Source organism: Oryctolagus cuniculus, chromosome 12 (genome assembly GCF_964237555.1).
Source record: "Oryctolagus cuniculus chromosome 12, mOryCun1.1, whole genome shotgun sequence".
Classification (NCBI taxonomy): domain Eukaryota; kingdom Metazoa; phylum Chordata; class Mammalia; order Lagomorpha; family Leporidae; genus Oryctolagus; species Oryctolagus cuniculus.
The window spans coordinates 116,713,372-116,736,723 of NC_091443.1; the positions used below are offsets into that span (position 1 = coordinate 116,713,372).

At 42.3% G+C, this 23,352-nt stretch overlaps 1 protein-coding gene and 1 pseudogene across 2 annotated transcripts in view; one reads left to right on the forward strand and one right to left on the reverse strand.

The window, feature by feature from the left end:
- The first annotated feature begins 1,961 nt into the window (after window positions 1-1,961).
- The window catches only part of LOC127486336 (zinc finger protein 717-like), a 49,782-nt gene continuing 28,391 nt past the window's right edge, over window positions 1,962-23,352 (forward strand). The window contains exon 1 of one of the 2 annotated variants that reach the window (XM_070054816.1): window positions 1,962-2,264. The gene's annotated coding sequence lies outside the window, so the exon portion shown is untranslated. Of the gene's footprint in view, window positions 2,269-23,352 lie in introns of both variants that reach the window. The other variant, XM_070054817.1, reaches the window with a different exon arrangement.
- LOC127486337 (vacuolar protein sorting-associated protein VTA1 homolog) lies at window positions 19,879-23,008 on the reverse strand (annotated as a pseudogene).

A 23,352-nucleotide genomic window follows, 5' to 3' on the forward strand; every position in this document is an offset into this window, starting at 1 on the left:
CTTGCTCCAATATCTAGGAAAATCATGTTGCTGGTAGTTCTTTCAACACACCACACAAAAGAATGCTCAGTAAATGCTTACTAAATAGTGAATGGAATGCCTTACAAAGCTAGGGTGAACATTTAACCTGCTTGGCCCTGGATGGTTTCTGCTTATACATTTCAGCCCTGTGTCATTATTAATATGTCTCTTTTATTATCAAAGTTGTCTCTGAGCAACAAATTATACATTCATCTAATTGTGTCTGTTATCAAATAGATATCTATTTCATTGTCTCTTCAACTAGGTAGTTATTGGGGATCAAAAATTGTATTTGTTTAATTTTTATAGCCTCATTTATTCATTCAACTAACAGAATGACTATCAAGATGCTGAGTTTTAATGTCAAAGCAAACATGTTTCTTGCCCTCCTGAATTTTCAATCTGGCAAGAAAAAGCAGTCTACACAAAGAATATTGCCTGACATAATAAACATTAGTGTGAAATGAATGGATCCATTTAAGCATTCCTAATCCAGCAATTCTAATCCCATGAATTATAATTTTCAGAAGTAATCACAAATAGAACTCCATGTCATCCTGCTTCCATTTACATTTCTACTTAAAATCTTAAAAATCAAACACCACACATATACCTAAGAATGCATAATATTTACACTATCTTGATATTAAACTTGAGAAAAATAACCATACAGCAATTAGCAACTTTGAACCTCCTTTCTTTTTTAGATAAGTTATAATCCTATGTGTTTCTCTACAGTGAAGATTAGGATTGTAGATACTCCTCCTCTCCCTCACTTTTTATTTTAGAGATGAGAAATCTTGGGTTTTAGAAACTGAGCCCCAAGATAAAATAAATATTTCTTTTTTTAAAGAAGATTTTTTTTATTTGAAAGGCTGAGTTACAGAGAGGCAGAGGCAGAGAGAGAGAGAGAAGTCTTCCATCCACTTGTTCACTCCCCAAATGGCTGCAATAGCCATAGTTAAGCTGATCCAAAGCCAGGAGCCAGGAAATTCTGGGTCTCTGATGTGGATGCAGGGTCCCAGGCATTCAGGCCATCTTCTACTGCTTTCCCAGGCTAGAGCAGAAAGCTGGATTGGAAGTGGAGCAGCAGGGACTTGAACCAGCCCCTATAAAGAATGTCGGTGCTGAAGGTAGAGGCTTAGCCCACTATGCCACAGTGCTGGTCCCGAAAGATTTCTTAAACCAATATTTCACTTTGGCCTTTAACCTAGACTTTTTTACCATACTTCCATGGGCAAATTTAATTCGAATCTCTTTCCACCTCAGCTTTCTCTTTGTAAATTGAGAATACGGTCTCCAGAATTAACCTGAGGTATAATTGATACAAAGTAAGGCATTTACTCTGTTAATCTGGCCCCTAGAAGATACTTGGCAATGTTAGTCCTGTATCCAGTTCTCTTTTTTTCTTTTTTTTTTTTTTTGTACTTGGTGAATTAGAGGGTGGTGTAAAATACTTTGAAAAGAACCACAAATAAAAGACACAAGTAAAAATTGTATTCTCAAATCTAGATGTTAAACTGTGCCGTGTACACCTGTGCTGAGAGTTACATTGAAATCCTTGTCATGGGTTACTTGAGAGAAGCTGTCCAGGAATAAAGCAGCAGGGGATTTTCCTGGGGGAAACAGCATGTGTGAGGGAACCGGGATTTGGGACTCAGCAGCAGTGGCTGTCACTTCTTAAGATTTTGTTCAAGAAAGGAAGAACAGCAGCTGACCCTCGAGATCTGGGGTGGGAAGGAAGGGAAGGAGGGATGGAAACAAAAGCAAACACCCTCTGGTTCCCAGCCTGTCTCCACCCACCCCATACTGAAGTCCTAGGAGAGGGCCAGTAAGTCTATCTAGGAATGCCCTGGCCTGGATACCATTTCCCAGAGTCACCTGGTGCTCTAACATTTTCCGTGCTCTGAGCGCCTGTGCGTGTGCATGTGGGAGAACGTACGCATGCGCGTGCCTTTCCCTGTGGCCCGGGGGTTGAGAACAGAGGAAGTTCATTTACTGATCAGAGTGTGCCCTGAGAGGCCGCACTGCTCGTTCTCCCACATTCCCTGGGGAGTCTTGCTCTGCAAGTGCAATTGCAGGCGGTTCGGGAGCACACACCCCAGACCTGCCGCCCGCTGCTTCTGTGCCTCTGCATCTGCCACCGTGGGCCCCAAGTTCCAGCGACTTCTCCTGTCCCACACTTTCCGCTTTGCTCTCCAGCTGTCCTGAAGAAAGGGGACGTGCTCCCGAGAGTTTCCACGGCAAGTATGGAGAACAGGAAGGGGCATCTATGCGTGTGTGGGAGAGAGTGGGTGCGATGGCGGGTAGCGGCTCCCAGACATTGATCACTTGGTTCTCAGTGATCCTGGGAGCGTCTCTGGCAGAGTCAAGGCTGGAACCCAGGTGTTGTGTCTCCCACCGCCGCTTCCCAGTCTCCCGATGCACGGCCAGTCCCACGGGCTGCCTCGCTCAAATTCTCCTTACAGTACACTGGACGAGGGACAGCACAAGCAGGGCAGTTGAGAGCATGGCAAAGGAAGGAGTCCCATTCCCTAGATTTAAATTAGCCCAGTTCTCATTTAGGGTGGGTCAGAGAATGCCTTCTGGCTGGGCTTCCAGCAATACCCCATGGTTGTTCCAGCTGGGTGGGGCCCAGTGGCCCTCAGCTGGGAGCCTGAGGCAGCAGAGAGGTGGAGATGGAAGATCAGAGTAGGATCTGGCTCCTGGCCCCCAGGCTGGACCCTGTGGACACATCTGACAGCCAGGGCGCTATGAGTTTGGCTGTATTTCCCAGCGGCAATGTGAAGCTTGTGCAGTAGCTTAGTAGATTGATCTCTCCTCCGTGTTTAATTAACAGACTCTTTTTCAATCTGGAGCTTGAGGCCATGGAAATGTAGCTGATTTATTTTCCTGCTTTTCGATTTCTGTCTTCAACCCTTTTTTCTTATGTTATTAGGGATGTCAACTATTATTACCTGCTGCTAATCCCTTTGCAAAGTGAGAAGTGAACTGAAATTAATGCAAGTCTACCGTGTGAGTTAATAATGAGCTACTTTAATATGGATTTTCATAAAATGGAGAGCTATGAAGACATAAATACAGAAAAGTAGCAATTTTTCTCTTCTAGTTCTTTAAAGTGACTCAATGCTCCACCAAGCTGATTATCTTATGGTCCATATGGTTTTAATTAAGAGGGTCAGTTACTTTTTAATTTATTTATTTATTTATTTGAAAGGCAGAGTTACAGAGAAGCAAAGGCACAGAGAGATAGAGAGGTCTCCCATCTGCTGGTTCACTCCCTAGATGGTCACAATGGCCAGAAGTGCATGGAAGTCAGGAGCCAGGAAATTCTTCCAAGTCTCCCACACAGATGCAGGGGACCAAGCATTTGGGCCATCTTCCACTGTTTTCCCAGGCCATAGCAGAGAGCTGGATCAGAAAGTGGAGCAGCCAGGTCTCGAACCAGCACCCTTATGGTTTTACCTGCTCAGCCACAACACCAGCTTCAAATTACTTTTCTTATTCTGAGTTCTGTGTTTAACCCCATGCCATTTTCAACATGGGAGGATATTAATGACAGATTTTCATAATGACTGTGGTCTATGGAAGCTTTTATACAAGGTGTTAATGTGAGGAGGGGTAAGGAAGAAAAGAGAAAATATGCTCCCCTCCCCCCACAGAGATAGTATACTATACTTTTACTATACACAGTATAGTAAAAGATGTGGCTTTGGGCTGGCACTGTGACTCAGTATGTTAATCTTCTGCCTGTGGTGCCAGCATCCCATATGGGCACCCTTTGAGTCCCAGCTGCTCCTCCTCTGATCCATCTCTCTGCTATGGCCTGGGAAGGCATGTGGGAGGTCTCCATGTGGGAGACCCAGAAGAAGCTCCTGGCTCCTGGCTTTAGATTAATGCAGTTCTTCTGGCCATTTTGGCCAACTGGGGAGTGAACCAGCAGAAGGAAGACCTTTCTGTCTGTCTCAATATCTGTATTTCTACCTCTCAAATAAATAAATAAAACATCTTAAAAAAAAAAAAAAGAGACATGTGGCCCTAAAAACTATTGCTATAGACTAACTTTCAGTATAATGAAGTTATCACTTGATTAACTGAGTGGTTCATAGATTCTGTTAGAGTCCTGTTGTCACCAGATTATTAATCTGTGAAACTCATTTAGCATAGTAAGGTTACCTAGGAAGTAAAAATAGAAAGTGAATCCTGGATAGATGTTGTTAGGGTAACAACATCTTCCTCTGAAACCCAGTGTGTTTTTGAACTTTTCTCCCATGTACTCCCTAACACAGTGCTTGCGAGTGGACAGGCAGTTACGTGTTTCTGCTGAAAAGAGCTGCTTCACACCCAGGAAACAACTGTAAGACACTTTCTCAGCAACTATGTTGTGTGTACATTAATATGAACTTGAAAGGGCCGGCGCCGCGGCTCACTAGGCTAATCCTCCGCCTAGCGGCGCCGGCACACCGGGTTCTAGTCCCGGTCGGGGTGCCGGATTCTGTCCCGGTTGCCCCTCTTCCAGGCCAGCTCTCTGCTGTGGCCAGGGAGTGCAGTGGAGGATGGCCCAGGTGCTTGGGCCCTGCACCCCATGGGAGACCAGGAAAAGCACCTGGCTCCTGGCTCCTGCCATCGGATCAGTGCGGTGCACCGGCCACAGCGCACCAGCCGTGGCAGCCATTGGAGGGTGAACCAACGGCAAAGGAAGACCTTTCTCTCTGTCTCTCTCTCTCACTGTCCACTCTGCCTGTCAAAAAAAAAAAAAAATGAACTTGAAAACAGCCAAGAACAGGATTCCTGGACTACTCAGGCTAACTCACTGTCCTTGGCACATCATTCCCTGCTCTGTTATAAGTTTCTGGCAAGTTCTTTAAAATTTTTAGGAGAGATATGTTTCACACAAGAGACATAATCTGGTAATGTAGCAGTGATGTCTTTAAGGAAAAGTGCCTTATGAGGAAGCAGTCTGATGGTGTCCATTCATTTTCCCATTTTTTTTTTTTTTCTGACAGGCAGAGTTAGACAGTGAGAGAGAGAGACAGACAGAAAGGTCTTCCTTCCATTGGTTCACCCCCCAAATGGCCGCTACGGCTGGCACGCTGCACTGATCCAAAGCCAGGAGCCAGGTGCTTCTCCTGGTCTCCAATGCGGGTGGAGGGCCCAAGCACTTGGGCATCCTCCACTGCCTTCCTGGGCCACAGCAGAAAGCTGGACTGGAAGAGGAGCAACTGGGACAGGACTGGCGCCCCAACTGGGACTAGAACCTGGAGTACTGGCACCACAGGCAGAGGATTAGCCTAGTGAGCCATGGCTCCAGCCCATTCATCTCCCCATTAATAACTTTCATTGATGTCTACCACAGGGTGGCAGAAGGCAATCATCCTTCTGAATTGCATCAAGCCAGGAGGATTCATCTACAGTTTATCTGAGCTTTCTTTGTATGAGGAAATAACCAAAATACTACATTGTATACAGTGTATTTTCTTTTAGATTAATTTTATTTACTTGAAAGGCAGATTTACAGAGAGATTGAAAGAGAGGTCTTCCATCTGTTGGTTCACTCCTCAAATGGCCACAATGACTTGGGCTGAGCCAGGTGAACCCAGGAGCTTGGAGCTTCTTCTGGTTCTCACACTTGATTTCAGGGGCCCAAACACTTGGGCCATCATCCTCTGCTTTCCCAGGTGAATTAGTAGGGAGCTATATTGGAAATGGAGCAGCCACATCTTGAACCAGTGCCCATGTGGGGTGCTGGCACTGCCAGGGTCTGCTTAACTTACTATACCAGTCCCATGTGCATTTTTTCAATGGGGGAGGGATTAATTTTTTTCTAATATGACTCTCAAAATAAAGATTATAATGTGTAGTAGATGATGATTTTGGTTATTTTTGAGTTTCCTTAAATTTCTATATTTTTGAAGTTAATGAGTACTAGTAGTTATCTTTTTAAAAAGATTTATTTATTTTACTTGAAAGTCAGAGTTACAGAGAGGAGAGGCAGAGAGAGAGAAGTCTTCATCTGCTGGTTCACTCCCCAGTTGGCTTCAGTGGTTGGAGCTGTGCCGATCCAAAGCCAGGAGCCAGAGCTTCTTCTGTGTAGTAGTTATGTTATCCTTGCTTTGGATAAACAAACTCTCTCCCATCCCTCAGTTAAAATGCTTTTTAAAATAGGTTTATTTTGAGGGCTGGCATTGTGGCATGGCAGGTGAGGCTGCCACCTACAGTGCTGCCATCTCATATGGGTGCTTGTTTGAGATCCAGCTTTCTGCCATAGCCTGGGAAAGCAGTGAAAGATGGCCCAAGTTCTTGGGTTCTGCACCCGCATGGGAGACCTGACAGAAGCTTCTGGCTCCTGGCTTCAAGTAAATCCAGCTCTGGCCATTGCAGCCATTTTCAGAGTGAATCAGTGCATGGAAGACTTTTCTCTGTGCCCTGACTCTCTGTAACTCTGCCTTTTAAATAAATAAATAAATTTTTACATGCTTCACCATGGAGCTGGCCCTAAGACCTAACAGGTTTTCTGGGTGCTTATCCTGGGGTTGGTTCACTTTGAGCACTAAGCACAGTTATTCTGTGTGACTGAATATTTCATGTTCCTTCTTACGGAAAAGTTTTTCTCATGTTCTGAGTGATTGGGCTACATATGCCCATAGTGGAAACTAAAACTTAATTTGGCATTTGAACACCCAGAGTGCTGATTCCTGTAATCTTCTGAATTTAATCAGAAAATATGTTTTGAAACATTTGGTTTATGGGTAGGCAGGGCAGTTTTCCTGGATCCCTGTGAGAATTGATGAACTGATGGTGTGTTTCTACCCCATGTTATATTCTGAAATTACTTCCTTTTATTTTCTTAAAATAACTATATTTGAAATTTGCTCCTGCCTTCTGAAATGTTTGTGCTTCTGTCCTCTTTGTAACCATGGACATGAGTAGACCTTTTCCTTCCCTTTATGATGCTACAAGAGCAATGGGACATTGTAGCTCTCTCCCCTGGCAGCACATCTCCCTCAGTACATCTCTTTGAGTTAGACCCTGGGTTAACTTGGCTGCACAAAAGGCATATACCTAAACCCAGTGTACCTAATGAATGAAAGTCATCATAAAGTCAATATGCCTTGTAAACCTCTCATCTCTTGTTTTGAAATGTGTTTTGAATGTGTCTTTTATGTCAGTGTCTGTAAGCCAGAGATTTCCCACTTAAGGCAGAAGGCTGCTGAGGGACAGCACAACTGTAGCTTTGCTCTGTTACTTTACTGTGGACACTCTCTCACCCTTTCTCTTTATTTTATTAAGATTTAAAATTTTTATTTTAAAGGCAGAGTTACAGAGAAAGAGGCAGAGACAGAAAGATGGGGATCTTGCATCTGCTGGTTCACTCAAGAGACTGCAATGAATAATGCTGGCCCAGGCTGGAGGTCCAACCCAGTGTCCCATGTTGGTGCAAGGACCCAAGTACTTGTGCCATCTTTTTCTGCTTCCCCAGTTGTGTTAGCAGGGAGCTGGATCAGAAGTGGAACAGCTGTGATTCAAACTGGCACTCATGGGGCTGGCATTGTGGCACAATGGGGAAAGCCACCATCTGCAATGCCAGCTTCCCAGATGAGCAGTAGTTCATGTCCCAGTTGCTCCACTTCTAAACTAGCTCCCTGCTGATGGCCTGAGAAAAGCAGCAGAGGATGACTCAAGTGTTTGGGCCATTGTAACCCATGTGTGAGACCCGGATGAAGTGCCTGGCTCTTGGTTTCTGTGTGGTTCAGCCCTGGCCATTGCAGCCATGTCAGATGGCAGATCTCTCTCTTTTTTAGCATTTATTTATTTATTTGCAAGGCAGAGATAGAGAAAGGAAGAGAATGAGAAAGAGATTTTCCATCTGCTCGTCTACTCCCTAGATGGCTACAATGACCAGAACTGGGCCAGGCCCAAGCCAGGCACCAAGAGCTTCATTCAGGTCTCCCACTTGGGTGGCAAGGACCCAGGTATTGGGCCATCTTCTACTTTTCCAGGGCCATTGGAAGAGAGCTGGATCAGAAGTGGAGCAACCAGGACATGAACTGGTGCCTATACCAGATGCCAGCACTGTAGGCAGCAGCTTTACCTGCTAATCCACAATGCCATCCCATCTGACTCTCCCTCCTCTCTATAACTCTGACATTTTTTTTAAGATTTATTTTATTTATTTGACAGAGTTACTGATAGAGATAGAGACAGATAGAGAGGTCTTCAGTCTGCTGGATCACTCCCCAAATGGCCGCAGTGGCCAGATCTGAGCTGATCTGAAGCCAGGAGCCAGTAGCTCCTTCCAGATCTCCATGTGGATATATGGCCAAGGACTTGGGCCATACTGTGCCACTTTCCCAAGCACATTAGCAGGCAGCTGGATTGGAAGTGGAGCAGCCAAGACCTGAACCAGGGACCATATGGAATGCAGCCCAGGGCCTCAATCAGCTGTGCCACAGCACTGGTCCCCAAAACTCTGACTTTCAAATAAATCAATCTTTTTTAAAGGGTGGACACACATATTGGATCCCAGCATTTTATTTTGTGGTGGCTTAATCCACTGTGCCACAAAGCCAGCCCCACCCTTTATCCTTCTGATGACTGTGTGTCAAGATCTTGGTGATATCTGCTGAACAACTGTTGGTATTAGGTTAAACTCTTCTGTTTTATTTTGGTTCTCATTTGTTGAGTTTATTTTGGCTGCCACTTTTGGGTAGCAAGCTGTGATGTCATCAGTGGCTAAAGCTGCCATGTGTTAGGCTGGCATGGATTCTACTATTCCATTTCTTCAAATAGAAGTGGAAAATGAAATCCAGTGTCCCTCTCTCCCATCCCTCATTTAAAATGCTTTTTAAAATAGGCTTATTTTGAGGACTGGCATTGTGGCATGGCAGGTGAGGCTGCCACCTACAGTGCTGCCATCAAGCTTCCTTTCTTCTCACGTAACAGACCCAGCTGGTCTCTGTGTTTCTCATTTTAGCCCTAAACTATACCAGATTCCTAGAGCAGAAGGAAGCTTATTTTTCAAGGCAGAATTCATAGATGTGGTTGTCCATTCACCTCTGAGAATTAAAGCCATCACTCTGCTTTTTGACTGGTTTTCAGTCTGTGGTGGTGCCCTCTCTCACAGGAAGACAGATTCCTCACATAAGAATACACCTAGGTGGAGAAAACTTTATGGAGTGGGTTTTCCAAAGTGAAACGGAATTCTGGCCTGGACATCCTTGAGATCATGATCAGCAGAGTGGGGAAATTCTTAGCTATGTCCATTCACATCCTTTCCTTTTTGTTCAATGTATTCCTCCCTTGCATACTGCTCTGTGCTCTCCTTCTGTTGCACACACATAAGGTGTGTCTGTGAGGCTGTTTGTGTACTGCTGCAGTATCTGGAGTTGCCTTTGTCTCCCTCTCTAATCAGAAACTCAGATGCAGAGTGAGGAGGGGACTGCCAGCCGGCCACACAGGGTTTGGGCCCCTTGCTCCTTTACTTTTCTTCAGTGCAGGAGCAGCCTTGAACAGAGTTGCACTGGGTAGTATTATTTCTTTTAGATTTGAGTGCTTGGACAGCAAAAGAAATAAATGTATTTTGCTTATAGAAAAGATTGAGGAGGCACTACATAAAGTCAGCAGCAACTTTCTTGTCTCCTGTTACATGTCAAGATGAGTCAGAATATTTAGGGCCATTTGTTAAATTTAAAAAAAAATAAAAATATTTATTTATTTTTTGACAGGCAGAGTGGACAGTGAGAAAGAGAGACAGAGAGAAAGGTCTTCCTTTTTCCATTGGTTCACACCACAATGGCTCCTGTAGCCAGAGCACCGTGCTAATCCAAAGCCAGGAGCCAGGTGCTTCTCCTGGTCTCCCATGCGAGTGCAGGGCCCAAGCACTTGGGCCATCCTCCACTGCACTCCTGGGCCACAGCAGAGAGCTGGACTGGAAGAGGAGCAACCGGGACAGAATCTGGTGCCCCGACCAGGGCTAGAACCTGGGGTGCCAGCACCGCAGGCAGAGGATTAGCCTGTTGAGCCACGGCGCCAGCCAATATTTATTTGAAAGGCAGAGTTACAAAGAGAGAGAGAGAGAGAGAGAGAGAGAGATAAATCATTTATCCACTGTTTCACACCCCTAATGGCCACAGCAGCTGGGGTTGGAACTGGATTAAAGTCAGGAGCCAGTATCTTCTTTTTTTTTTTTTAACTTTTATTTAATGAATATAAATTTCCAAAGTACAGCTTATGGATTACAATGGCTTCCCCCCCATAATGTCCCTCCCACCCAGGAGCCAGTATCTTCTTCCACATTTCCCATGTGGGAGTAGGAGCACAAGCACCATTCTTTGCAGCTTTCCTAGGCAGATGAAGGAGCTGGATCAGAAGTAGAGCTGCTGTGGCCCGGGAATACAGTGGAGGATGGCCCAAGTCCTTAGGCCCTGCACCCGCATGGGAGACCAGGAGAAGCACTTGGCTCCTGGCTTCAGATCAGCATGGTGCACTGGCTGCAGTGACTATTGGGGGGTGAACCAACTGAAAAGGAAGACCTTTCTCTCTGTCTCTCTCTCACTGTCTACTCTGCCTGTTAAAAAAAAAAAAAAGAAGAAGAAGAAGAAGTAGAGCAGGTGGGACATGAACTCATGCACAATATAGAATACCAGCATCACAGGCAACAGCTTTCCCACTATGCTATACCACCTTTTTTTAAAAATTTTATTTATTTTATTTTATTTTATTTTATTTTATTTTATTTTATTTTATTTTATTTGAGTTACAGAGATGCAGAAGCAGAGAGAGAGGAAGAAAGGTCTTCCATCTTCTGGTTTACTCCCCAGATGGCTGCAATGTCTGGAGCTACCCTGAACTGAAGCCAAGAGCTGGGAGCCTCTTCCAGTTATCCCACATGTGTGCACGGGCCCAAGGACTTGGGTCATCTTCTACTGCTTCCCCAGTAGAAGAGAGTTGGATCAGAAATGGAGCAGCCGAGACTCAAAGCAGCACCCATAAGGGATGTCAGCAATGCAGGCAGTAGCTTTTCCTGCTAGGGCACAGTACCAGCCCCTCTATTGTCTGTTTTATAGAAATATATATTTATGGGATATTAGAAGGCCATTCAGGCACTCCCTACAAAACATTTTGAAATAATGATTGACAGCCTGCAAGACTGCTTCCAAAGGGAGAGAGCTGCAGGGACAGAGAGGCAGTGATATTGAAAGGGTATGAGGAACAAAGGAAGATGGGAAGGTCAGAAGAAATCTTGAAAAGTATTCCAAAGGATAAAATAATAGGACACAGGTCATTTGTGCAGATTGCCAAAATTAACCACTTCTATTTTAAGGTTTTCCTTTTTTATTTAAATTAGAGATAATTTCTAACATAGTTTGTGATATACTTGACTAACTTTTCAGTTTTTTTCTTACAGATAAGATGTGCTTATAAGATGTAGAGGGGCTGGTACCTATATGGGCCGCAGTTCTAGCCTCAGCTGCTCCTCTTCTGATCTGGCTCTCAGCTATGGCCTGGGAAAACAGTAGAAGATGGCTCAAGTGCTTAGGCCCTTGTACCCAAGGGGGGACAGAAAAGAAGCTCTTGGCTTCAGATCAGTGCAGCTCCATCTGTTATAGCCATTTGCGGAGTGAACCAGCAGATAGAAGACCTTTATCTCTGTCTCTTCCTCTCACTGTCTATAATTTGACCTCTCAAATAAATAAATAAAATCTTAAAAAATAAAATATAGAGAAGCACTGTAATTAAATGCAATAGTACACTCCTAAATATGCAGTTAACATTAATTTTCTTTTTACATTTATTTAATGAATATAAATTTCCAAAGTACAGCTTCTGGATTGCATGGCTTCTCCCCCATAACTTCCCTCCCAACTGCAACCCTCCCCTCTCCCGCTCCCTCTCCCCTTCCATTCACATCAAGATTCATTGTCAATTATCTTTATATACAGAAGATCAATTTAGTATATATGAAGTAAAGATTTCAACAGTTTGCACCCACACAGAAACACAAAGTGAAAAATACTGTTTGAGTACTAGTTGTAGCATTAAATTACAATGTACAGCACATTAAAGACAGAGATCCTACATGAGGAGTAAGTGCACAGTGACTCCTGTTATTGCCTTAACAAATTGACACTCTTGTTTATGGCATCAGTAATCACCCTAGGATCTATTCATGAGTTGTCAAGGCTGTGGAAGCATTTTGAGTTCGCCAACTCTGATCATATTTAGACAAGGTAGTAGTCAAAGTGGAAGTTCTCTCCTCCCTTCAGAGAAAGGTAGCTACTTCTTTGATGACCTGTTCTTTCCATTGGGATCTCACTCTCAGAGATCTTTTGTTTAGGTCCTCTTTTTTATTTATTTATTTTTTTTGCCAGAGTGTCTTGGCTTTCCATGCCTGAAATACTCTCATGGGCTTTTTAGCCAGATCCAAATGCCTTAAGGGCTGATTCTGAGGCCAGAGTGCTGTTTAGGACATCTGCCATTCTATGAGTCAGCTGTGTATCCTGCTTCTCATGTTGAATCATTCTTTCCCTTTTTTTTTTATTCTATCTGTTAGTATTTTCAGACACTAGTCTTGTTTATGCTATCCCTTTGACTCGTAGTCCTATCAGTGCGATCAATTTTGAACAGCAATTGATCACTTGGACTAGTGATATGGCATTGGTATAGGCTACCTTGATTGGATTGAATTAGAATTCCCTGGCACATTTCTAACTCTGCCATTTGGGGCAAGTCCAATTGAGCATGTCCCAAATTGTACATCTCTTCCCTCTCTTATTCCCACTCTTATATTTAACAGGGATCACTTTTCAGTTAAGTTTCAACACTTAAGAATAACTGTGTATTAATTACAGAATTCAACCAAAGTATTAAGTAGAACAACCAAAAATACTAAAAGGGATAAAGTATTAAATTGTACATCAACAGTCAGGGCAAAGGGTGATCAAGTCCCAGTTTCTCATAGTGTCCATTTCACTTCAACAGGTTTCCTTTTTGGTGCTTGGTTAGTTGTCACCGATCAGGGAGAACCTATGGTATTTGTCCCTTTGGGACTGGCTTATTTCACTCAGCATGATGTGTTCCAGATTCCTCCATTTTGTTGCAAATGACCAGATTTCATTGGTATTGACTGCTGTATAGTATTCTATAGAGTACATGTCCCATAATTTCTTTATCCAGTCTACTGTTGATGGGCATTTGGGTTGGTTCCAGGTCTTAGCTATTGTGAATTGAGCTGCAATAAACATTATGGTGTGGACATCTTTATTATTTGCCAATTTAATTTCCTTTGGGTAAATTCCAAGGAGTGGGATGGCTGGGTCGAACGGTAGGGTTATCTTCAGGTTTCTGAGGAATCTCCAGACTGACTTCCATAGTGGCTTTACCCGTTTGCATTCCCACCAACAGTGGGTTAGTGTCACTTTTTCCCCACATCCTGGCCAGCATCTGTTGTTGGTAGATTTCTGAATGTGAGCCATTCTAACTGGGGTGAGGTGAAACCTCATTGTGGTTTTGATGTGCATTTCCCTGATTGCTAGTGATCTTGAACATTTTTTCCTGTGCCTGTTGGCCATTTGGATTTCCTCTTTTGAAAAATGTCTATTGGGGTCCTTGGCCCATCTCTTAAGTGGGTTGTTGGTTTTGTTGTTGTGGAGTTTCTTGATTTCTTTGTAGATTCTGGTTATTAACCCTTTATCTGTTGCATAATTTACAAATATCTTTTCCCATTCTGTCGGATGCCTCTTCACTTTCCTGACTGTTAATTTTGCAGTACAGAAACTTCTCAATTTGATGCAATCCCAATTGTTAATTTTGGCTTTGACTGCCTGTCTCCAGGGTCTTTTCCAAGAAGTCTTTGCCAGTGGCAATATCTTGCAGGGTTTCTCCAATGTTCTCTAATAATTTGATGGTGTCAGGTCATAGATTTAAGTCTTTAATCCATGTTGAATGGATTTTTGTGTAAGGTATAAGGTAGGGATCTTGCCTCATGCTTCTGCATGTGGAAATCCATTTTTCCTTGCACCATTTATTGAATAGACTGTCCTTGCTCCAGGAATTGGTTTTAGATCCTTGACCAAATATAAGTTCGCTGTAGATGTTTGGGTTGATTTCAGGTGTTTCAATTCTGTTCCAATGGTCTATCCATCTGTTTCTGTACCAGTACCATGCTGTTTTGATTACAACTGCCCTGTAGTATGTCCTGAAATCTGGTATTGTGATGCCTATGGCTTTGTTTTTGTTGTACAAGATTGCTTTAGCTATTCGAGGTCTCCTGTGTCTCCATATGAATTTCAGCATCATTTTTTTCTAGATCTGAGAAGAATGTCTTTGGTATTTTGATTGGTATTGCATTGAATCTATAAATTGCTTTTGGGAGAATGGACATTTTGATGATGTTGATTCTTCCAATCCATAAGCATGGAAGATTTTTCCATTTCTTGGTATCCTCTTCTATTTCTTTCTTTAAGATTTTGTAATTCTCATCGCATTAAATTTTTGTTGAGAAAGGGATGAGCTTGGCTTTATGTGTGTCTTGCTTAGAGCAGAATTTTTATGACTGTATTTGAGATAATTAAAAATAAGTTTTATAGTTGAAACATTGACCATTTTTACTGCTGCAGCTTCCCCCTCACTCTGTATCTGCAGATAGTCCATATAAAGGTACACAGAAAGAGAGGCCTGCATATCTGGAGTAATGCAAATATGCCCTTTGCTGAAACCAGTGGATCAATCCACTGGAGTTCTTTGTGATTCAGTTTGCATTTTTCTGTAGAGTGAAATATAGTGACTTGGGTAAAGTATCTTGTCTTACAGTAGATGATTCCAGTTGGCTTTCTTATCCATCTACCTGGATCACAGGCGATTCCCAAGACAGGTGTTGGGCTCTATAGAAAAAAAAAAAAAAGTAGCCTCTTCAGAGTTGATGTATTTCTCCTGGAAAATTGGAGAAATGTTTTGTAAGAAGCAGTTCATGGAGGATGTATATTTCCCTAGAAATGAGATTGAAGTAATTCCCTTTACTTGCCCCTCCCTGAGCTAGCTCCTGAGGCTGATTGTTCAGGGCAAGAATGCTAATATTTATAGGCCAATTATGAATGATCCATGTTTGTCTTACACATGAGATGTCTACAGATCTGTTTCTCAAGGCCTTTAAGATAAAATAAGAAAATTTTGCAACAAAAGAGAAGGTTTTCATTGCCTGTTGCCTTGGTCTAGGATCTGTGCATTTATTACCCACTTAGTTCTCTGCCTCCTATTGTGAGCACCTCCTAATGGTACTTTTTTGGCCATTCCTGTGTCCAGATTCCTTAATGGGTAGCAGTCTTTGACCAGACTTCCAGTCTGATAACTCAGACCAAATTGGAGTTGAGTAGTTTGTGTAGCCACTTCAGGGTTAAGGTGGTCCAAAACTGCCAGTGCCCAATGACTGGGCTGCCTTTAGGCTCACTCAAGAGATAAGACTCTGGGCACAGGTCCCAAATGGCTTTGCTTGGTCCTCTTCCCTTGATCTCCCTGGTGACCAGGCTGATTCTCAGGTAGGCAGGGAACTTGTTGGCTCACAGAAGTCTCCAGATTTCTGTTTTGCATTCATCTGCAAAATATTTGAAAGTTTTCTCTTGGATCTCTAAAGTCCTGAGTAGAGAGTTTTATTTTGTATTGAGATGTGTCTTTATAAAGACAGGTGTCACTGAAGACTGTGTATCCTCAGAATTAACTGAACTCTCCCAGGCCTGCATGGAGTTCCAGGATCCTGGCTTCAGGCTGAACATTGCCTGCTGTTGTGAGCATTTGGGGATGTACCAGAAAGTGGAAGAAATCTCTCTCCCTCTCCCTCTCCCTCTCCCCCTGCCTTTCAAATAAAATGAAAAACAGATAAAAATTGGGAAAAAAATGTGTTTTGCCTTGTGTCCTAAAGAAAAAGTAATTACTGTTGTTATAGGTAGAACTCACTTGTACACTTCACAAATACTCATCAATCTCAGGTTAATGGCTTGGTGATCACTGCTGGCTGTGCTGCCTACTCAGCTCCCATTCTGTAATGCATCCCCTTCTTCATCTGCAGTTCACTTTGGGTGCTCATAAAACACCAAACTGCCTCCTGACTTTGCATCCTATGTTCTTTATACATAGCTTGGCCATAATCTCATTTTCTTTAGCAGCATGCTAATTTATATGAGTGCTTCACAGGCAAAGAATAATGGGGACATTGATTTTCTCTGAGCTTTTGCCCTAAGTGGTTTATTTTATGCAATTGATTCTGGGTAATGTGTAGAACTTTGCTGGATTAGAAGTTGTGGTGTAGAATTTGATATTAGAGAAATAAGTCTGTCACTGCCACTTGCACTGTGCCCCACCCTGCAACCTATGCCTGCCTTTGGATTCTGTTTTTATAGAGTGTTGGAATGAGGCAGTAGTGATTCAATAAAGGAATAAATTTTCAATTGTTAAACATTTCTATTTTTATTAATACAAAGAGATCAGATTGCATAAGAATGTAATTCCATAAGAACATAACCATACTTCTCTATTTCCTCCTCCTTTCTTCCTTTCTCTTTTTAAGGAGTTAATAAGCTGGCTTTTTTCCCTAACCTAGTCTTTACCCCTTCACCTCCAGCCTTCTTGTCTATTTGTTCCTACTTTACAATCTAGTACTTTAAGCTTTTCCCCCTTCTTTCATGCATGTTTTTGCCTACTCCTACCCCAATTCCAAAGAAGGAAAAATGAATAAAAATCATGACATATTGATTCGAAGACAGGAATCCTATCCAGAAATACAGAAAAAAAAGTTACCTCCTTTTCTTTTTATTAATAATTTATTTACTGATTTACCTTTCTGGAAGAGGCAGCTAGAAGTTCTCTGAGATCTGTCCTCAGAATGTGAGGAGAGCCAGAGACATTGGATAGACTCTTTACAGTCTGTTTGTTTTACTGTGAGAGATATTGTTCCACTTGCCTGTGGCAGAAAAAAATGAAATTTCAATGATTTTTTTCTGTATTACTAATTTTTATGATGAGTCTCTTCATTATCAATGGATAGAGACCTGTCAAATTTGCAATGAGCAAAAAATTTCACAGACACAACTGCTTCCAGAGGAGGTGCATGCCCCTCCATTCCCACGTGGCCTTCTCTGAGATCTCCAGGTGGCTTCTCTTGGTCTCCTGAAAGCAAAGAGAAAATTCAACCACAGAAAATGTTCACTACGACTGTGGTGTTGTTTCTTGGAAGTTCCTGTCCAAAAAGTAATCATTTAAGAACACCAGGGGCATTTTATTAGTTTCACAGGATTCTTGTCTTCCTGGATTCAGTGAAGAGGAAAAATAACCAAAGTTGAAGCATGATTCTAGGCAAAGCACAATTATTTATCTGCATAACAAAAATACTCATATTTTTTTCTGCACATTGTTAGTCTTACATGGATTAGAAAGAAAAAGTACTATTTAATGTCTTAGAACTCTCTAATGTTAAAAAGTACAAGAATTAAAAATTGATATTTTGTGCTCTTATAAAGCTCCAAAAGCATTAACATTGTGCATTTCTGGGTGATTTGAAAATTCTAAATTTGAAATCAATTGCATTGACTGGCTTTGCAGAGTAGGAAGAAAATAATTGGCTTATTAATTATTTATATAGAGAGACTGTAAAAGAAGCTATTCATTGGTACCAATTGTCTATGATAAGCTTTAATGTTTATGAAACCATGATTCATTTTATTTTATGAGCTATGTTCACTTGAAGTTGTGAAAGAAAACATGCAATAGTGGTTGCAATTCACTTTAAAAGATTTTTTGAAAGACTTTATTTATTGATTTGAGAGGTAGAGTTATAGACAGTGAGAGGTAGGACAGAGAGAAAGGTTTTCCGTCCATTGGTTCACTCCCCAAATGGCTGCAACAGCCAGAGCTGCTCAATCCAAAGCCAGGAGCCAGGTGCTTTTTTCCAGTCTCCCATGGGTGCAGGGGCCCAAGCACTTGGGCCATCTTATACTGCTTTTCCAGGCCATAGCAGAGAGCTGGATTGAAAGAGGTGTGGCTGGGACTGGAACTGGGGCCTATATGGGATGCCGGTGCTGCAGGTGGAGGATTAACCTACTGCACCATGGCACCAGCCCCACAATTCTCTTGAAAACAGAAACATTTATTCCTGAGTCTTTTGATGAGTCAGGCCAATGAAGTCCTGACAGGGCACATATGTCTCTAGCATTAGAGGAGTGCTCATCATTCTCATACTGTGTTCTGTTGCTGTTCAGCCTGTGACAATGAGACACGTAAATAAAAAACCAGAAATTCAGCATGTGGTTACCCCACAAGGAATCTTGTGAAGAAATTTTCTAGCCAGGTGTTTTTAAGTTGCTAAATATTCTCCTAATTTACTTAAAGACTATTAACTTAGTACCACAATTTTTGTTACAATACGGTGATTGCAGATAAGGAATTATCTTCTAGATAAAACTAGAAGTTTTACTTTGTAACAATCACAGACTAGCAGAAGTCATAAACCATTAACCCTCATTTTTCTAAAATAGGAGGTTGTAATTAATATGAGTATATAAAGAATATATTTTTTAAGATTTTATTTAGTTGAGAGGTAGAATTACAGAGAGAAAGGTCTTCCTTCTGTTGATTAACTCCCCAGATGGCTGCAATGGCCAGAGCTGCACGGATCTAAAGCCAGGAGCCAGCTGCTTCTTCCTGGTCTCCCATGCGGGTGCAGGGGCCCAAGCACTTGGGCCATCTTCCACTGCTTTCCCAGGCCATAGCAGAGAGCTGGACTGGAAGAGGGGCATCCGGGACTAGAACTGGTACTCATACTGGATGCTGGCACCACAAGCAGAGGATTTACCTGCTGCCCAGCAGCACCAGCCCCACCTACAAGAAGAATTTAGAACAGAAAATCTACCAACCTCATGGAGTTTATCTCCCTTTCAAAACTTTTAATAACCTTTGGTATGGAAAATGCTAATTTAAAGTACTGTACTTAAATTCACACAAACAAAAGATGTTTTATTATGTTTTTACTTCATTATTAAGTTAGATACTATTAGGAAATTCTAGATTATTTTGTGGGTAAATTGTAATTTCTTTTCACAAGTGTATTTGATTAGAAACACAAGCTTTTATAATCAATTATTTATGTTTAAAACATTTGCTTATGTATGTTTTGTATTAAAATAACAGCATGTTATGAAGTTTAGAAACATCTTGTTCCATACAAGCCTATACTTTTTTTAAGTTTTATTTAAAAAGAATCTTTGTATTTATTTTTTTAACACAGCAAATTCAGGTGACACCGTAAGTCCATAATTTCCCACAAAATTCATAAATTTAACAATTGAGTATCTTAAGTCTTATAAGTCTTCTGAATCATTCATAGTTATGCACTCGATGGAACGTACTCCTCAGCAGCTGAGAAGAATCTTAACCAACTCTTCAGGCATCTCTACAGACCTCTATTTTTCATTCTCTAAGACATGCAGTCAGACTGCTGATGCAGCAAATACCAATTCACCTTAAGCTTGACGGATAAGAGAAAGCATTTGGGAAACCAACATTATTAATATTAAGTCTGAAAGCACTTCTACCTCTTTACTGAATGACTTTTCCTTCTGTCAACTATAAACTCTAATGAATAAAAATTGTGTTTTGAACATAATTTTTTCAGGTTAATCTAACATTTTAGGACATTTGTATTTGTTTTATAAATCTTAAGGAAAACAAAAAGGTAATCTCTAATCTAGACAATTCTGGAATCTTTTATTAGATTTACAATTTTACTGCAAAGTAATATGATCTGTTTGTCCAAATATGGCTTTTAAAAAATTCTCTTCATGTATTTAAATTAATAAAGCTTATTTCCAATATATATTTTCTGTGTTTTCACTTGCTGAAACAGGGTTCAAAGGGTGTTTTTAGGATCTTGCCAACATCAGCCCTATGTGCCCATAAATTATTGGAGCCATTAAATGGACAATAAAAACTGGTTGAGGCTACTGATGAATGCTTCAAAAGGAATCTGATATTCACAGATTTTATCATCATATTCAATTCAACTGAAGTCTTTCTTAAAACTGTCCTCTTGATAGGCTGAAGATAGGGTAATGGAGTTAGTTCTTTATGCCAAAGATTCGTGGATCTGTTGTACAAAGTCTTCATTGTCTGTCAGTCATCAGTAACTTGAGGTCTTTCTGTAGATTCTGAATGGCAGTGCTTACATCTTCATATTGCAAAGCACTGCCAGCATATTTGCAGTATCTCTGAGCTCTCACAAACTCCTCAGGGGTGAGGTGGGTATCACCTTGGGAAACCGTACTGGAAAGTGCAGGATCAATGGCTGGCATAGTCTATAGAGTAGGTTGGATGGTATTCCTTGTTACACCCATGCTATGAGGCACTTTCGCTGGTGTGTTGGCTGGGGCATGTGCACCCAGAGGAATCTGTATTCAACTATAGCTGTCTGATGGCATGCTGCCTGGGTCAACTGCTGAAGATGATGATGGCTGAGGTGTGTGGAATGGGCAGAGATGCTACTACAGCATCTTCATTTTCTTCACCATCAGTATCTTCCTCAATTGCAATACGGCCTGCTTGAGGAGTCTCCTCATTCTTTAAGCAATTATGGATATATGTTGCCTTCCACCACCTTGCATACTTTCTGTGTTTCACATTTTCATCAGTGTTATGTCAAACACGGTTATGACATCTATTAAAAGACTTGCAGTATATGTTCCTTGTCTGCATATATAAACATTTTCCAAGAATAAATCCCCAAATGGGCAGAACCAACTGCTCCTTAGGTAATAGCTTCATTATCACTCAACTGTTTCTTTTTGTTGTTGTGAAGAACCTGAGCCTGGATCAATGTGCAGCTATTTTAGACTAGGCCTCTGTGGGGAGCAACTCGGACTATACTGTTACTGGAATTAAGACTTATTCTATACATCTGCTCTCCCACAATATGGTGCTGGGAGAGGAGGAAACAGCTTCTACCCAGCTGCCTCTCACGAACTTGACAAGCTGCAGGAGCTGCTCCTGATTGGAGGAGAGCAGCGCGCTCAGCGTGTGGGTAGCAGAGCACGGATTGGTGGAGAGGACTATATAGGAGGAGAGAGATGGCATGGTGGTGTGGGTTGGTTGGAGAGTGCGTTGGAGAGTTCGTGGGGAAGTTCGTTGCTTCGTTCTTTCTCATTTCTCTCTACTCATTCTTGCTTTGGGAGTTCGCTGTTTACTTATTCTTACTTTACTATAGAAAGGACTTGTAAAAAAGGGGAACATCAAGCGTCCGGTCCGGTGCGGCTCCTCCGCGTGCGGAGGAACAGCAGGCCTCCATCTTGTAACTCGGGCATGACCAGGCCCTGAACCCTAAGCCAAAAGCTCTGGAAGAAGAAAAATAAACTCCCCTTGTGATAAACTCTCCTAGCAACAGCCAATCAGCAGATAGCAGGGAAATATCTAAAGTTCCAGGTATCTTTTCAGGCGGTTAAGGTGATTGATAGCATCCCAAAACCCTGCAGTTTGGAACATACACCCTAGCGGCTCATACCCTATACTTTAGCCAATCATTTTAAAAAGCATCAACCCAGAGCCATCCAACCACCTTTACTAGTCTATTCCCACCACTGGATTTACTAAGCAATTTTAAGAGATGTTCTTTAAATTTCCCACAGAATGAGATGATTTGCTGAATGGTGCTATAATGTATAGAATGTCTCTGAAAACCCTATATAAACCCCACAAAAGAAATGGGATGGATTCTCATCAGAAGACTGCTGTGATGATTGGAGGAGTGGACCCTAGCTCGAGCTAGAACAATAAACCTCTTTGCTTTTGTATTATTGAAGTCTCTCATTGGGATAATTGAGTCCCATCCGAGTCCAGTCTAACAGTTGTTGAGATTTATTTATTTACTTGAAAGGCAGAGTCACAGAAAGGCAGAAAGACAGAGAGAGAGTCAGCCTCTGCCATCTGCTAGTTCACTCCTCAAATGGCTGCAATGGCTGGAACTGTGCTGATCTGAAGCCAGGAGCCAGGAGATTCTTCCAAGTCTCCCACATGGGTGCAGGGGCCCGAGGACTTGGGCCATCTTCATTATTATTTTTTTTTTGACAGGCAGAGTAGACAGTGAGAGAGAGAGAGAGAAAGGTCTTCCTTTTCCATTGGTTCACCCTGCAATGGCCACTGTGGCCGGCACACTACAGCCGGCACTCTGCGCTGATCCAAAGCCAGGTGCTTCTCCTGGTCTCCCATGTGGGTGCAGGGCCCAAGCACTTGGGCTGTCCCCCACTGCACTCCTGGGCCACAGCAGAGAGCTGGACTGGAAGAAGAGCAACCAAGACAGAATCCAGTGCCCCAACTGGGACTAGAATGCTGGGTGCTGGCACTGCAGGCAAAGGATTAGCCTAGTGAGCTGCAGCACCAGCTGGGCCATCTTTCTACTGCTTTTCTAGGGCAGAGCAGAGAGCTGGGCCAGAAGTGGAGCAGCTGGGACTTGAATTGGAGCACATATGGGATGCCAGCACTGCAGGCCAGGGCTTTAATGTGCTGCACCACAGTACCAGCCCCCCAATTGTTTCTTAAGAGCTTCTAACTGACCCATTAATTTTGATAAAAATTTACAACACTCAGTTTTATTATGAATCTTCATTCTAGTTTGCATGGCATATAAAATGACCCCCTTGGTGAGATACATAATGATCGAACAATGGCTGCCAACCACCTCTCAGATCAGTTCTTGAGCAGCTATTCAGTAACTGGCCACCACAGAGTCCTGTTTGTCATGCTCCTGACCATCAGGTGGTGCTGAATGTTCTTAATGTGTGGGGAGAGTGGGGGCAGTGGAGCAAGCTCGGCCATCTCCACTCTAGCACTCGAGCATATCACCACTTCCTCAAGCCTATACTTTTTTCAAGTACATATTCTTACATTCACAGAAAAGCAGTTTAAACCAGACTGACTATTGTAAAAATAATTCAATGGTTGTAGATGTCTGCTCATACAACATTTAAAATTGTTCAGTAAAATTCTTGGTGATTTTTAAAAAATGATTTATTTATTTATTTGAATTGCAGATTTACAGACAGAGAGAGAGAGAGAGAGAGAGAGAGAGAGAGATCTCTGCTGGTTCACTCCCCAAATGACCACAATGGCCAAGGCAGTGCTAGATTGAAGCCAGGAGCCAGCAACTTCATCCAGGTCTGCCACATGGGTACAGGGATCCAAGCACATGAGCCACCATCCACTGCTTTCTCAGGCTCATTAGCAGAAAGCTGGATCAAAAGTGGAGCAGCCAGGACTCAAACCAGCACTCATATGGGATGCCAGTACTGCAGGCAGTGGCTT